Consider the following 15,379-nt stretch of genomic DNA (forward strand, 5'->3'; position numbering starts at 1 on the left):
CCTATCTACAAGGAATTCTCTTATCAAAATCTGGAACCTAAGCTGAAAGACAATTTTAGTCAGTTTTTCCAGGTTTGCATGGAAAACAATGCTGACAAAAATTGTAGAAATGCCTGGAAACTAGAATATCGATTCACTCATTGTTTTAGAGGTTATATGCTGACCTGATCCTTCTCGATGTTATTACTAATCACTAGAATTAATTTGGATAGGTGCTAATTAAGCTTATCTACTTTAAATCAAGCTTAGATCATCTAATTGAAGATATACGAGTAGTTCTCAAACTTCAGTGGGTATTACCACCACCTGGAAGGTTTTGTTTTTCTTTTAATTAAAAAAGTCAGAGCTCCCCTGGATGGAACTAGAGGGTATTATGCTAAGTGAAATAAGTCAATCAGAGAAAAACAATTATCATAGGATCTCACGGATATGTGGAATTTAAGAAACAAAACAGAGGATCATAGGGGAAGAGAGGAAAAAAATAAAACAAGACAAAACCAGAGAGGGAGACAAACCATAAGAGACTCTTAATCATAGGAACAAATGAGGGTTGCTAGAGCAGAGGGGGGATGGGGGGGTGGGGTAATGGACACTGGGGAGGCTATGTGTTGTAATGAGCACCAGGTATTATATAAACCTGATGAGTCACTGGCCTCTACCTCTGAAACCAATAATACATTATATGTTAATTAATTGAATTTAAATAAAAACAATGTTTAAAAAAAAAGGTCAGACTTCCTGATTCAGTTGGTTTAGAAGAGAGCCCAAGAAATCACTTTGAGAACCACTGCCTTAGAACAGTGTTTTCAAAACCTCAATTATAAAAACCACCTACAGTACTTACTAAAAATAAAGAGGAGTCCTTGTTCCACCTCTGATCACCTCTGAATCAGAGAGTTCAGGGGAGGTGTTCAGTTATCTATTTTTTTAAAAGGGCTTTATGTGATTCTTATAATCAGCCAAGTTTGTGCAAGGCTGCTTCAATGTCCTAATAGAACCTAATTAGGTTCTATTATTATTCTTATTTTACAAAAGGAGAAACAGAGGCTTAGCAAGCTTTAGTACCAACAAATGGCAAAGCTCTTAACCCTTCTACTAGAGGGCTTCAACCATTGTTCATGCTCAAATACAAAAAGTTTCTTATATGGAAGTACTACGAGCCCTTTAATAAAAGGGTCTTTATCTTATTTATCTCGGGATCTCTAAAACCGGGCAATACGCATATAGAATGGTTGGTTAGAACCAAGCCCTGTAAAATAATGCCATGCTTATATAAAATTAAAGCACGGGGCAGCTAACAACAGACAAACAAAAAATCCCAGTCAGTTCAAAGAACCAGTGAAATGCAGGGAGGCAGAATCAAGTCATCATTTAAATGAACTGACTAAAAAATTAAATCAAAACTCGCAACTCAGTAACTCTTAGTAAGCAGAGAAAAAATAGATATTGATTTTGATGCCAGAAAATGTATTTTACTAAGTATTTTATACCTGGCTTGACATTTATAATAAAAAGATATTACCCAGATGTTAAAAGCCTTAAAAGTGCCTTACAGAGTGTTTTAGTAGATATTTCAGGATTTTCAGAAAATGAAATATCACTGTTTGCAGCAAAGGTATTACATACACAAACTATCCTTACATTTTTTCCTCTAAAACGCTCCACGATTAGATCAAATGACTTTTAAAATATATAATATTTTATATTCTTTGACTGTAAACTTATGTAAATAATAATGGCTAACGTTAAATACTCTATATCTTTTAACACATTTAGTCCTCATAACAAATATTTAAGGTAAATATTATCATTCATCATTTACACCTAAGGAAACTCAGGCCCAGAGAGGTATAAAGCTGCCCCGGGTTGGCTTAGCCAGCAAGTGGTGGAGTCAGCCAGTGAAACCAAGCCATCTGGATCTAGAGTTCACATGCTCAACCGTAATGTTATGCTGTCCCCTATATCTTGAATAAAGAACAGACACCCTCGTTTCACTTACTTTCTGAATTTGTATCTCCAGGTGTCATTATTTGCAATAATAGAAGCATATTATAGATGAAATGAGGACAATAAAGAGGAAATGTTAAAGAATGATCTCTCGGGGCACCTGGGTGGTTCAGTCAGTTAAGCGTCTGCCTTTGGCTCAGGTGTCATGATCCTGAGGTCCTGGGATCCAGTCCCGCAGGGCTCCCTGCTCAGTGGGAGAACCTGCTTCTCCCTCTCTGCCGCTCCCCTTGCTTGTGCTCTGTCTCTCTCTCTGACAAATAAATAAATAAAATCTTAAAAAAAAAAAAGAATGATCTCTCAACAACAAAAAAAGGTGCTTAAATTTGGGCCATGCCTAAGCAAACAAAGAAGAAAGGGGTGGCCATTACAATTACAGGGGTTAGAAACCTGGCTGCCAACGATTTTTCAAAGAGCAATTCTACAGGGACAAGCAAATTCTGCCAAAACCATTTTGAACATTTTCTTAACGCAGTTTCACTACAATGCTTTCCTAGAGGATCCAGTCAAAGGATCATGCTCCAGGTGGTCTGATGGATGCTGATTTTTGGTGTTCATCCCACATTCACCCTTTGGGGTTGCAGGATTGTAATGTAAGCTGAAATCACTGCTTCTCAGAATGGCAGTGGAAAATTTGAACGAATTCAGAAGATCTGAGAAAGCTAAATCCCCAAACCCACTGTGCTCCTCCTGCCAGTAAAAGCAGACCTCCCTCCCATCTCCCTTCTCCTGCTCGAGGATCCTGAAATGACCCTACTGAGAGCATGCCAGTTCTCCTCCATTTCTGATTTCTTCACTGAAAGCACACTGGCACAGATAAACATTTCAAACATAATAACAATAAATTTCATTAGTTTTACAATGCAAGATACACAACCCATTCATAATAAATATTCGTTGTGTGGAGAGTAAGACAAAGTCTTAGATAAGCCCGTCTATTGTATCAAATTCCAGACTCCGGTGAGGCATATTATAGCAAGAATCTAGTAGGCTCCAATATTTTCTTCCTAAACTTATTTGTCCAAGTCCAATCTGATTAAAGGGAAGATAATTACACTAAATTTATAAATGTTGAATCTCCTCCACTTTCAATTAATAAAGATAAGAACAAAGCCAGATTTTCCCAATATAAGAGAAGCTTAAAGTAAAATTTATTTATTTGTTTATTTATTTTTTTTAAAGATTTTATTTATTTATTTGATAGAGAGATAGAGAGAGCACAGATAGGCAGAGAGGCAGGCAGTGGGAGAGGGAGAGGCAGGTTCTCCGCTGAGTGCGGGGCCCGATCCCAGGACTCCGGGATCATGACCAGAGCTGAAGGCAGATGCTTAACTGACTGAGCCACCCAGGAGCCCCTAAAGTAAAATTTATTAATTCTATCTGCAGTGGCTCTTTATTTTCTAAAATATTTTTTATTTTTATCAATGTAATACATGAATATAGTTCAAAAATCAAAAGGGATCAAAAGACTCATAAAGAAAAGCCATTATTTTTTATGTTATCCCTCCCCACCTATCCATTTTACTTTCTAAGGGAAAAGACTTCTTTTTTTTTTTTCTTATTTTATTTTAAGTAGGCTCCACACCTAACATGGGGCTTGAACTCACAGCCCTGAGATTAAGGGTTGCATGCTCTACTAACTGAGCCCGCCAGGCGCCCCAGGGAGAACACTTCTGAAGTCCTTTCACTATTATTTTGGCAGTTCATGTCAAATCTCAAAATAATATTTTTAGGCTGCTGTTTGTTTTTTAGCCACTCTAAATTTTATTTATTCACTACTATAGTGTATGCATATTTAAATCTGTTCTCCCACTCTCTATTCTCCATCTTTCTCCCAACGCAGTTATGTAAAGTTTTGGTTAAAATTGCTAAGCTCTGTTTATACTTTTAGGACTTTGTGAAGACAAGAACTTTACGGTAATTATATTTCATTTCCTGTACAGATTTCCTGGAGTTTCTCAGTGTTTTTCTTTTCTTCATAAAATTTATTTTTTATAAAAATCTTCCTTTTTTTTAAGGTTCAATAGAGCACATCCTCTATGAAAATTCCATTTTTCCAGAGACTTCCTTCTTAAGAGTCTTCTGTCTTCCTGCTGCAAGCCAGACTGTTTCTCAGATTTATTTCATGACTATCATCCTCGGACTGAGCTTCTGGATCTCATTCTGTTTCATGTTGGTTTTCTTCTGTATTTTACTGGAGTATATTCTCTATCAAACTCCACTGAGAAATAAAAGTCATTCAGGGAGATACACATCCACACCTAAAAATGCATTTGAGGTACCCTCCACTTGAATTACAGCTTGAGTATAGAACGCTTAGTTAAAAGTCACTTTTCCTCTGAAATCTGCATCAGGGCTATATCCCTAGACCCTCCTAGAATAATTCCTAGCACATATTTAACACTCAATAAATATTTGTTAAATGTCTGAATGAATGAATGAGATGCTTTTTCAAAACTTTTTAATTCTCTTCTATTTCCTGCCATATTTCCGTATTTTTCTTTCTTTCATTGTTCAAGTTCCTCTCTCAAAAATACAGTGATCCTCTTTTGCCTATTCATATTTAAGAAAAACGCTCTGAAAAACGGATTGAGGCTACTATCCACATGAGTGGTCCTCAAAATATGGTCCTTAGCGGTCCTTAGCTTTACCTGGAAACTTGTTAAAAGGCAAGTTCTCTGACTTATTCCCAGTCTTAATGAATCAGAAACTCTGAAGTTGGGACCCCCAAAATATCTGTGTTTTAATAAACCCTCCGAGTGATCCTAATGCATGCAAAAGTTTGAGAACCACATAGGTAGGGCCAAGCCTGGCAGCCATTTCTTTTGGAGAGGAGTGAGCATTCACAGGGGGATCCTTTCTATAGGACTGCTAATTTCTTCAGGGAAGAAATCTTGGGTCTCTTGCCCACAAGATAAATATCTAACTGCTAGTGCTTTGCTGGGCAGTTAAGAGTGGAACCAATGACTCATGCCTCTGATATGATGACAAGATGGACAAAGTGACTCTTGGCTCTCTAGAAGCGCTATAGTTTTTGAACAAAAAGCCATCATTCCAACTCTTTAAGATATCTCTCTTTGGACCACTTATTCAACTTTCTGTACCTCCTTTCTAAGACAGTATCCTTTCCATAAACCGTAATCACCTGTGGTAATTGAGTATGTCTCTATTCTTGCCACCTGCAAGAACCTGACAAATATAGTTTAAAATTATAAACACTTGTACTATACATATCATCATATGTACTATTTGAGTTTCTTGCAACTCAAAACATGTGTGTCAGAAACAAAATAATTCCAGCTCTTCACTTTTACAAGTACATTTCATGTACTAACATCGAGAACCATTAGGTGGCACTTTCTGCTCTGCTTATAATCACTATTTTCTCTTTTCCTTTGGGGCAAATAATGGAGTTCCTTTGGCCTCTCGTGGCACCTCCTCAAGACCTCCTGAGAGAACGCTTGCACTTTGGTGACTCATCTAGTCTTTGGTGACTCATTCAATTAGTTCTGCAGCATTAGTAAAGAGTCAAAGAATGTCATAATTGTTGACCATTCCATCGCAAGTTGCATGTATTTTTTGCCTTACCCGGTAGGAAATCTGAATACGAAATTCCAAATTTAACAAACTACCACACATCTGCCTTAATCTAAAATATAAAATGTTAGTAAGCTTATCACTCCAAGTATACTTTCCCCCCTTGCAATAGGTTCCAACCAAATGAAGTTCAAAAGTGAAAAGATGGCTCCTGCAAATAAACACAAGTTCCCTACACAGAGTGGTAACAATGGTCCTTTGGCTTTTATAGAAATTTTATCCTTACAAGTTTAAATAATGTGCAAATCAATGTTTTGTTGATCATTGGAGGATTTTTTTTTCTTATTTGAGAGGATTTCCTAAAGATTTTTCTTCAAACTTTTCCTGTGTATCTAAATTCTACTCATCCTTTAAGGATCTGCTCACCCTTGATCACCTCTGACAAATCTTTACCAAAATCTCATTCCATTCTAAGTTGAATTAGGAGCCCCTCCTCAGTGCTCTGCATACCTCTTTCACCTACCACACTGTCTTAAAATTGTCTTTTTGTGAGTTATTACCCCTTTAAAAAGCAGGGCTGTGTCATAATCATTTCCATATCTTGTTTCTACAGTGAAAGTTGCCATAGTGCACAGTGGAGTGTCTAGTTAGATTTGCATTTGAAAAACAATATGGGCCCTTAATTATTTGAGGAGACTCCCTTAATGTGATTTTTTGTTGTTGTTGTTGTTCATTTTTTTTCTTAGAAGTCAGCAATCCAGTTAACTGATGAAGTATATTACAAAGTAATACCAGTTAATTTAGGGTGAAACTGGTAAAGGAAAGAAAAGATTACTGAACTGGTAGAAATGGCCAGAAACAGACTTGAATCTTGCATAAGTGACATGTTATTTGGTTGTTTCCTGTCCTTTAAAATGTCATAGATCTTAAAATATGTGAGTTTGGTCACTTGGAGTTTTTCCTCAAAACCCTCACCTTATGACAGTAATGTCTTACTAAATGACATATATTTTCATAACATGAAGCTGTGCAAACAAATCATACAGTTGCTACAAGTTTTCCAAAAGTTCGGCAGCATTGAAAGGTCAAGCACACAAATTATAGTCACTGGCATACAAATTATCACCCGTTGGCAGCTTCGCAAGGTAAAATATAAATGTGCTTCTTTGAACTTCAGCGGGCTATCCACTGTTGGATTTGGAGGATTTTAGTTATTTTTAGGGAAATGTGTAGAGACAATCTAAACACAGGTAGTAATGTGGTTTCAGTAGGAAAGAGGAATTTTACAGTGAGTGATTCTTTAACATCTCCGAGGATGAACTGTGAAAAAAAAACTGATCAGATGACTAAATATTAGAGAAAATATTATTAATGACACCATCTATGTCTTGGCTAAGAACGCTGAGCCTGTCTAAAGAGATAATAAAGGAAAACAAGAGAGTAACCAGCCTTCTTCCTTGGCCAGAAACATCCCTGCTTTCAATGTATAAAAATGTGTGAAAGTGACCCAGAAAACCCCTCTTGCTGGAACGAAGCCCGCCTCTCTGCCTCTCGTGCTGGCTTCCAGGTAACCCAACAGCAAGACTAGACAAGAAGCAGAGCTGAGTGGGGGAGAAAAGAGAATGAAGAATGTGAGTGGCCGGGACTTTACTTCTGTTTATATGAAACTTCCCTTCATCAAGTTCTTCTCAACAGTTTGTCTGTATGAACCCGCAAGGAGTAAAACTGTATAAAATAAACCCCTTATTTGGTTTCAATCATATCTTCACTAAGAGGCTTAACTAGGCAGATTTAAATATAATTTCATTTCATATTATTGTTTGGAGAGGAAGCAATGTGCTGCATAATCTTCATTCTAGGATGCATCTTGGTCTCCTGAATGACAGGGAAAGCTGTGTCTTTCAGTTTTAAGTATCAGAAAGCCCAGAGGCCATCGATTCAAGTCCTGGTGCTGACATGACTTTGAGCTTTGGTAGCTCCTAAAATAGCAACAAAGGGAATAATTACTTCACAAGCCTGCTGCATGAGTCAGAAAAGGTCATACTAATGACCACCAAAATTTATAATCTTGGAATAAATCTCTAAAGAGTAATTGTTCATTGAGAGGTGGAGTTATAGACTCACTCTATTGTAGGCAAAAGACTCTTTGACAACAACTTTTCTTTTTGAAGAACAGGAAAAAAAAGGGGAAAGATGAGAAAAGCTTAATTGGAGTCGGTCATAAATCTAATGAACCCAAGAAAAGGCAGGCTTGGCTGGCCACAAAAGTCACAAAGAGCCAGTGTTTTGTTGGGGAGTGATCTGCAGATCTGGGCTTTCTATTCAAAATGTGTGCCACTTGGTGTGCGTTCCTGAAACCTGGCTTATAGGTTGTCTTCAAAAAGTCTTGAGCCTTGCGCTATAGACACATCCACTACTCAGAGTGGAAAAAATTAGTACTATTCAGTTTACTTAACTTCTTGCGATGAGCAGAAATGGCTCAGCTATTCCTACCATCACCTGCCAGAGGATAAGATTCAGAGTAGGGCTAAGCACCCTTTGGGCTTGAGCCATTTCTCTCCTCAGTATGACCTAATGATACCTCTTCTCCATCATAAGAAATTGCAGCGCTATACACATAAAATAAATCAATAACACCCGTCATTTTCAAATGCTCCAGTTTCGTACGAGCATCCAAAGAACAATTTTAAAAATAAGTTATCTCTTTGTAGAAGGCTTTCCACAAGTACTATTTCAATTTACTACTGATGGAATTTAAGGAAATAGAAATGTCACAAGAAACCTCAATCAGCCATGCCTATGTAATGAAATCTCCATAAAATCCCTAAACAATGGGGTTCGGAGAGCTTCCGGGTTGGTGAACACAGGGAGGTGCTGGGAGAGTGGTGTGTCCAGAGAGGGCACCCGACCACCCTCTTCACACCTTGCCCTAGCATCTCTTCCATTTGACTCTTCCTGTGTTGTATCCTTTTATAATACGCTGGTAATAGTAGGTAAAGTGCCTTCCTGAGTTCTTTGAGACATTCTAGGAAATTATCAACTCTGAGGAGGAAGTTGTGGGAACCTACAATTTATAGCTAATCATTCAAAAGTACAGGTGGCCTGGGACTTGTGAATGGCATCTAAATCGGGGGCAGTCTTTTGGGACTGAGACCTTAACCTGTGGGATCTGAAACTAATTCTACAGAGATAGTGTCAGAATTGAATTGTTGGGCATCCGCTTGGTGTCCAGAGAGTCAGAGAATTGGTTGATGTGAGAAAAAAAAAAAACATATAGTTGGTGTCAGAAATGCTATGAGTAAAAATAGCTTAATTACTAAGAAAATTTTGAAGGAAAATAAATTTTTAATACTTTAGAGCTTAAAAATAAAGTTAGAAATGAAAACTTATGTTCATATGAAAATGTACACATGAATGTTTATAGCAGCTTTGTTTGTAACAGCAGAGTACTAAAGACCCAAATCTTCTTCAATGGGCAAATTCTTGCATAGACTTTGGTTCATCCCTACAATGGAGTACTATTTATCAATAAAAAAGAATGAACTATACCGGGTGCCTGGGTGGCTCAGTTGGTTAAGCCACTGCCTTCGGCTCAGGTCATGACCCTGGAGTCCCGGGATTGAGTCCTGCTTTGGGCTCCCTGCTCAGTGGGGGGTCTGCTTCTCCCTTTGCCCCTCCCCCCCTCATGCTCTCTCTCTCTCATTCTCTCTCTCAAATAAATAAATAAAATCTTAAAAAAAAAAAGAATGAACTATATATAGAGATGCCCATGACAACCTCATGGGCATTATGCTGAGTGGAAAAAAAAAAGTCAATTTCAAAAAGTTGTATTTTATGTGATTCCATTTCTAATACATTCTCAAAATGTCAAAACTATAGCAATGGAGAACAGATTAACAGTTTCCAAAGGGCAGGGGTATAAATGGGGGGGAGCAAATACAAAGAAGTAGCATGATGAAATTCTTTTGTGGTGATGGAATAGTTTTGTATCTTTTTTTAAGACGTTTTTATATATTTTTATTTGACAGGAAGAGAGAGACAGGGAGAGAGGGAACACAAGCAGGGGGAGTGGGAGAGGGAGAGGGAGAAGCAGGTTTCCTGACGAGCAGGGACCCCGATGTAGGGCTCGATCCCAAGACCCTGGGATCATGACCGAAGCCGAAGGCAAACGCTTAACGACTGAGCCACCCAGGTGCCCCAGAATAGTTCTGTATCTTAACTGTGGGTGATGGTTATGTAAATCTATACATGGAATTAAATTGCACAGAGCTACACACACAAATGCAGGTTAAACTTGGTGATGAGTAAATAAAGTCTGGTTTATTTACCCAGACTAGTTAATAGTCTGGTTAGTAGTCTAGTTAGCACTTAACAGACTAGTTAACAGTAACGTACCAACGTCAATATTGTACTATAGCAATATAAGATGAAACCACTGGGGGGGGGCGCCTGGGTGGCTTGGTTAAGATGAAACCACTGGGGGAAGCTGGGGGAAGAGTACATATGTGAGACTGTACTATTTTGTAAATTTCCATAACTCTATAAATATTTCAAAATGCAAAGGTAAAAAAATAAAAAATAATAGTTAAAATAATATTTATATCAAATGAGATTTAAATTTTTATATTTAGGTTGTTGTTAACATTTGCTTTGAATTTCGTTAATTTTTAAGAAAATAGGAATTTTTCCCCATGTGTTATACAAATGTAATTGTCTTTCCATGGACTATTTCTGGTTTCACTTCATTCTTATCTGAAAGTAGGAATCAGCATTTCATTGACCCCCCTCCCATTAAAAAAAAAAGTCCATTTCACAAGGCATTGGGAACAATACAGGCTTTATTAAAATTTGCATATAGGAAACATTGTATAATATACAATATTAAGTTCCTAATTAGAAAATATAGAAGGATCCTGTTCACAATTGCAACAAAATCCATAAAATGAATAGGAAGAATATAACCAAAAAACGTGTAAACCTATACCAAAGAAATTATAAAATCTTCTAAAAGAAAGATATCATTGAAAATTTAATAAATTGACAGAAAAATATAAAAGTTCCAGATGGGAGAAGATAATGTTTCAAAGATGCAATCCTCCCATTGTAATTTTTAAAGTCAAAGCAATTATAATCAAAAATCAGAGGAAGTTATTTTAGAAAATTTGATAAGCTTGTTCTTAAGTTGATATAGTAAAGAAAATGCATAATAATAAAAACAATGGCTAAAATTTCAGATTACTTAATATTTTCCATGCACTGTCATAAATTATCTTATAATCCTCATTGTAACAATATTATCATCATTACAGATGAGGAAATTGAGATTTAAAGAAGCTAAGGGGCGCCTGGGTGGCTTAGTCGGTTAAGCGTCTGATTCTTGGTTTTGGCTCGGGTCATGATCTCAGGGTCCTGAGACTGAGTCCCACATCTGGCTCTGTGCTCAGCAGGGAGTCTGCTTGAGGATTCTCTCTCTCTCCCCGCTCACGTTTTCTCTCTCTCTCAAATAAATAAATCTTAAAAAAATAATAAAGACGCTAAATGACTTGTCCCATATCACCAAATGAGCAAGAGGTGAAACATTACCTCTGATCCCAGCTGATCTGACAAAGTCTCTGCTGTTAGCCTCTAGATTCTTCTGCCTCTGAAGATATGAATCAATAAATTCTTCAAAAGAAGAACAAAAAATGAGGAACTTGGAATGGTAATTTAATAGTCATAATAATTGGAGAATGTTGTATATGTACAAAAATAAACAATAGAAAATAAAGCCCAAGAAAGGATCTACAGATCTATGGAGGGAAATTTAGTTTATAATAAAGGTAGCATTTCATATTAGTAGAGAGAAGATGGTCTCTTCAATAAAAAGTGTTAGTATAATTGGAAAATATAAAGTTTCAGAGAAAGTTTGGAAAATCAATGTTTGGTAAAAAATAAAATATTAACCCTACCTCATGGCATACACTAAATACATTAAAGATGTAAATGTATTAAAAATCATAAAAACACCTAAGGCTGGCTGGATGGCACAGTAGGTTGAACAACTGACTCTTGGTTTCAGCTCTGGTCGTGATCTTGGGGTCGTGCTCAGCATGGAGTCTGCTTGGGACTCTCTCTTTCTCCCTCTGCCCCTCCCCACCTTGTGCACACATGTGTGCGCTCTCTCCCTTTCTCAAATAAATTTAAAAATCCTTAAAAAATTATAAAAATGGGGGCGCCTGGGTGGCTCAGTCATTGAGCATCTGCCTTCAGGTCAGGTCGTGGTCCCAGCGCCCTGGGATCGAGCCCCGCGTCGGGCTATCTGCTCCGCAGGAAGCCTGCTTCTCCCTCTCCCACTCCCCCTGCTTGTGTTCCTGCTCTTGCTGTCTCTTTCTCTGTCAAATAAATAAATAAAGTCTTTAAAAAAATTATAAAAATGCCTAAATATCTATAAAGGGATATTTTTTGAATATTGGAGAGGAAAGGTCTTCCATAAGGCACAATTCCAGAAAACATAAAGACAAAAATTGACCAATTTGTCCTCATAAAAATTCAAAACTTGCATGACAGAAGACACCATCAACTAAATTAAAACACAAGTGACAGAGATAAAATATTTGCAAGATATATAATAAACCTCAATAGCCAGATTATGTAAGGCATTTTTTAATAAGTAAAAAAATCAAACACTTGCATAAAAAAATGTGTATGATTAGATGTATATTGTACCTAGAAAGATAGATAGTAGATAGAAATTTCCAGCAATTCACACAAAAAATGTAATTTTCCATTAACATTTTTTTAAAAGATGTTCAATTGCATCAACAGAGAAAAACAAAAACAAAAATGAAATGTTCTTTTTGCCTATCTGAGTGGCAAATTTGTTACAGATTGATAATAACAGGTAATGCTTGGGGCACCTGGGTGGCTCAGTCGTTAAGCGTCTGCCTTCAGCTCAGGTCATGATCCCAGGGTCCTGGGATCGAGCCCCACATCGGGCTCCCTGCTCAGCGGGAGGCCCGCTTCTCCCTCTCCCACTCCCCCTGCTTGTTTTCTCTCTCTTGCTGTGTCTCCCTCTGTCAAATAAATAAATCTTAAAAAAATAATAATAATAACAGGTAATGCTTTATGAAAATGAGCATTTTTTTTTGGTAGTGAAAAAAGAAAGGAATTTATTTCAGTGAGGCCAACACCAGGAAGACAGCAGACTAATGTCTTAAAGACTACCTCCAAAGTGCTGAGAATACTTGTAGGTTTATATAAGGAAAACATCCCTCAGAAGAGTCATTTTATAATTGACCCTCCTAACACACCACACACAAATTCTCTCACATTTCTCTGTGGCCTTTCAGTCAGTTTCTTTCCAACAGCCAAGTAGTATTTAAAGATGTATTAGATAAAAAACAAGTTCTAATCAGTTAGAGAGACTGAGAGAAAGATAGAAAAATTTACCACAGATGTCGTAATCGTTCCAAATACAGCTCACAATTAGAAGTGTTGTATATGCGATTAGCAAGCCTTTTAAAGAAGACTTTAAAAAAAAATTCACTAAGTAAGTTGTGTACAGGAATAATGAAAAAAAGCAGCTGTCCTAACATTATGTAAACATTATGTGTTTTCAGTTTGGCTTGGTACACAATTTCAAGTAATGACAGCATAAACCGGTTTAAAAAATAAGCGAAATCTTAGCATAGTAATGAAGGTGATGCGCTCTAAAAAACTGTCAAATGATTCAAAACATGTTTCAATGTCAGATAATGATAACAAGGCTGCATTAGAAGAGTTTGGATTAAACTGTTTCATAGTAATGTAAGGATGACAAAAACCAGCTACTAAGTTTTAATATATTATCCTATAAATATGCGTGATATTAAATATTTATGGGTAACTAAATTAATATTTTAAGTAAGCATTTCATCTTTATCCTAAAGGTTTATGTATTCAGTATGACCAAAAGAAATGTACATAGTTGGAGGATCTCGTTAAAAGAATGAGAGAAGTTGCTTTATTTAGAAAGTCACCCTACTTTAGAGTAATAATTGCCCATTAATAAGAGAATCATTAAATAAACAATATCCAAACCATTTATAGAATAAAATCAAAAGTTAGAAAGAATGTCAGACCTACATGATGTGACATGAAAATTTCTCTAAGAGAGTTAAAAATAAACCAATACAGCTGACCCTTGAACAAAGAAGTTTGAACAGCGTAGGTCAACTTATATGCAGATTTTTCTAAAAATAAACATAGCATGGGGCGCCGGCATGGCTCAATTGGTTAAGCGGCTGCCTTCAACTCAGGTCATGATCCCAGAGGAGTCCTGGGATCCAGTCCCCTGTCGGGCTCCCTGCTCAGCAGGGACTCTGCTTCTCCTTCTTCCTCTGCCCCTCCCCGCTGCTCACGCTCTCTCTCTCTCTCCCTTGCTCTCTTTCTCTCAAACAGATAAATAAAATCTTTTAAAAAATTAATAAAATAAACACAGCACAGTGTTGTAAATGCATTTTCTCTTCCTTATAATTTTCTCTTTTTTGGTTTTCTTAAAGATTTATTTTTATTTATCTGAGAGAGAGGGCGAGTGGGGCAGGGGGAAGGGCAGAAGAAGAGAATCTCAAGCAGACTCCCTGTTGAGTACAGAGCCTGGCAATGTGGGGCTTGATCTTATGACTCATGAGATCATGACCTGAGCCAAAATCACAAGTCGGACTCAGTCAACTGAGCCACCCGGGTGCCCGCCTTATAATTTCCTTAATAACATTTTCTCTTGAGCTTTCTTTATTGTAAAAATACAGTATATAATACAAATAACATACCAAATATGTGTTAATCAACTGTTTGTTATCAGTAAGTCTTTTGGTCAACAGCGGGTTATTAGTAGTAAAGTTTTGGGAGGTTTAAAGTTGTACTTGGACTTTAGAATCCATGGGGGTCAGTGTACCTAACCCCCATGTTGTTCCAGGGTCAACTGTACTAGTTTTGTATGTTAATTTTTTAAAAATTTATTTGAGAGGGGTAAAGGGAGAGAATCTCAAACAGACTCCCCATTGAGCATGGAGCCCACTGTAGGGCTTGATCTCAAGATCCATGAGATCATGACCTGAGCTGAAACCAAGAGTCTGATGCTTAACTGACTGAACCATGCAGGAACCCCTGTTTTGTATGTTAATTTAAAAGGCACTAGAAAGATACACAACAAGACATTGTCAGCAGCTACATCTGGGTAATGAGAGTGGGTAAAAGGGACATTAATAGTTTGGTCATATATTTTTTATTCTGTGAATCTTACAAAGAATATATTTGCTTATATAAATTTTAACAGAAAAAAATGAAATTAGTATGGGTATAATGACATAGAAATATGGCAAAGATAAATTGTTAATTTTTTAATGTGATTGAATAATTTTTATAGAATCATGAGTACTCATATATGCCTGTATAGATATATATTCTGTAGGGATGTGTGTGTGTGTGTGTATCAGATTAGCATGATTACCTCTGAAAAAGAGGGTGGGGAATGGGATTTGGAAAAGAGAGGGACAGTCAATATTTCAGTTGTGCTTAAATTTCTTATATACATTATTTATAGACATGTAAATAATGTATATAAATATATTTGAATATATTTAAATACATTAAAATATATTAATACCTTTATTTTATTTATATTTATTTATTTTTATAAAATATAAAATAAATATAAATATATTTTTATTTTATTTTATATATAATATATGGAATATATTATATATAAAATATAATAAAATACCTTTTATATATTTTAATATATAAATGTATATATTTATATTTATAAATATATAAATAGTATATATTTTATATCTCATAATTTTTAATAATTTACATTTCA

The sequence above is a fragment of the Callorhinus ursinus genome, unplaced genomic scaffold, assembly GCF_003265705.2.
Source record: "Callorhinus ursinus isolate GAN/ISIS: 27379988/994484 unplaced genomic scaffold, GSC_fseal_2.0 scaffold9, whole genome shotgun sequence".
NCBI classification, from domain to species: Eukaryota; Metazoa; Chordata; class Mammalia; order Carnivora; family Otariidae; genus Callorhinus; species Callorhinus ursinus.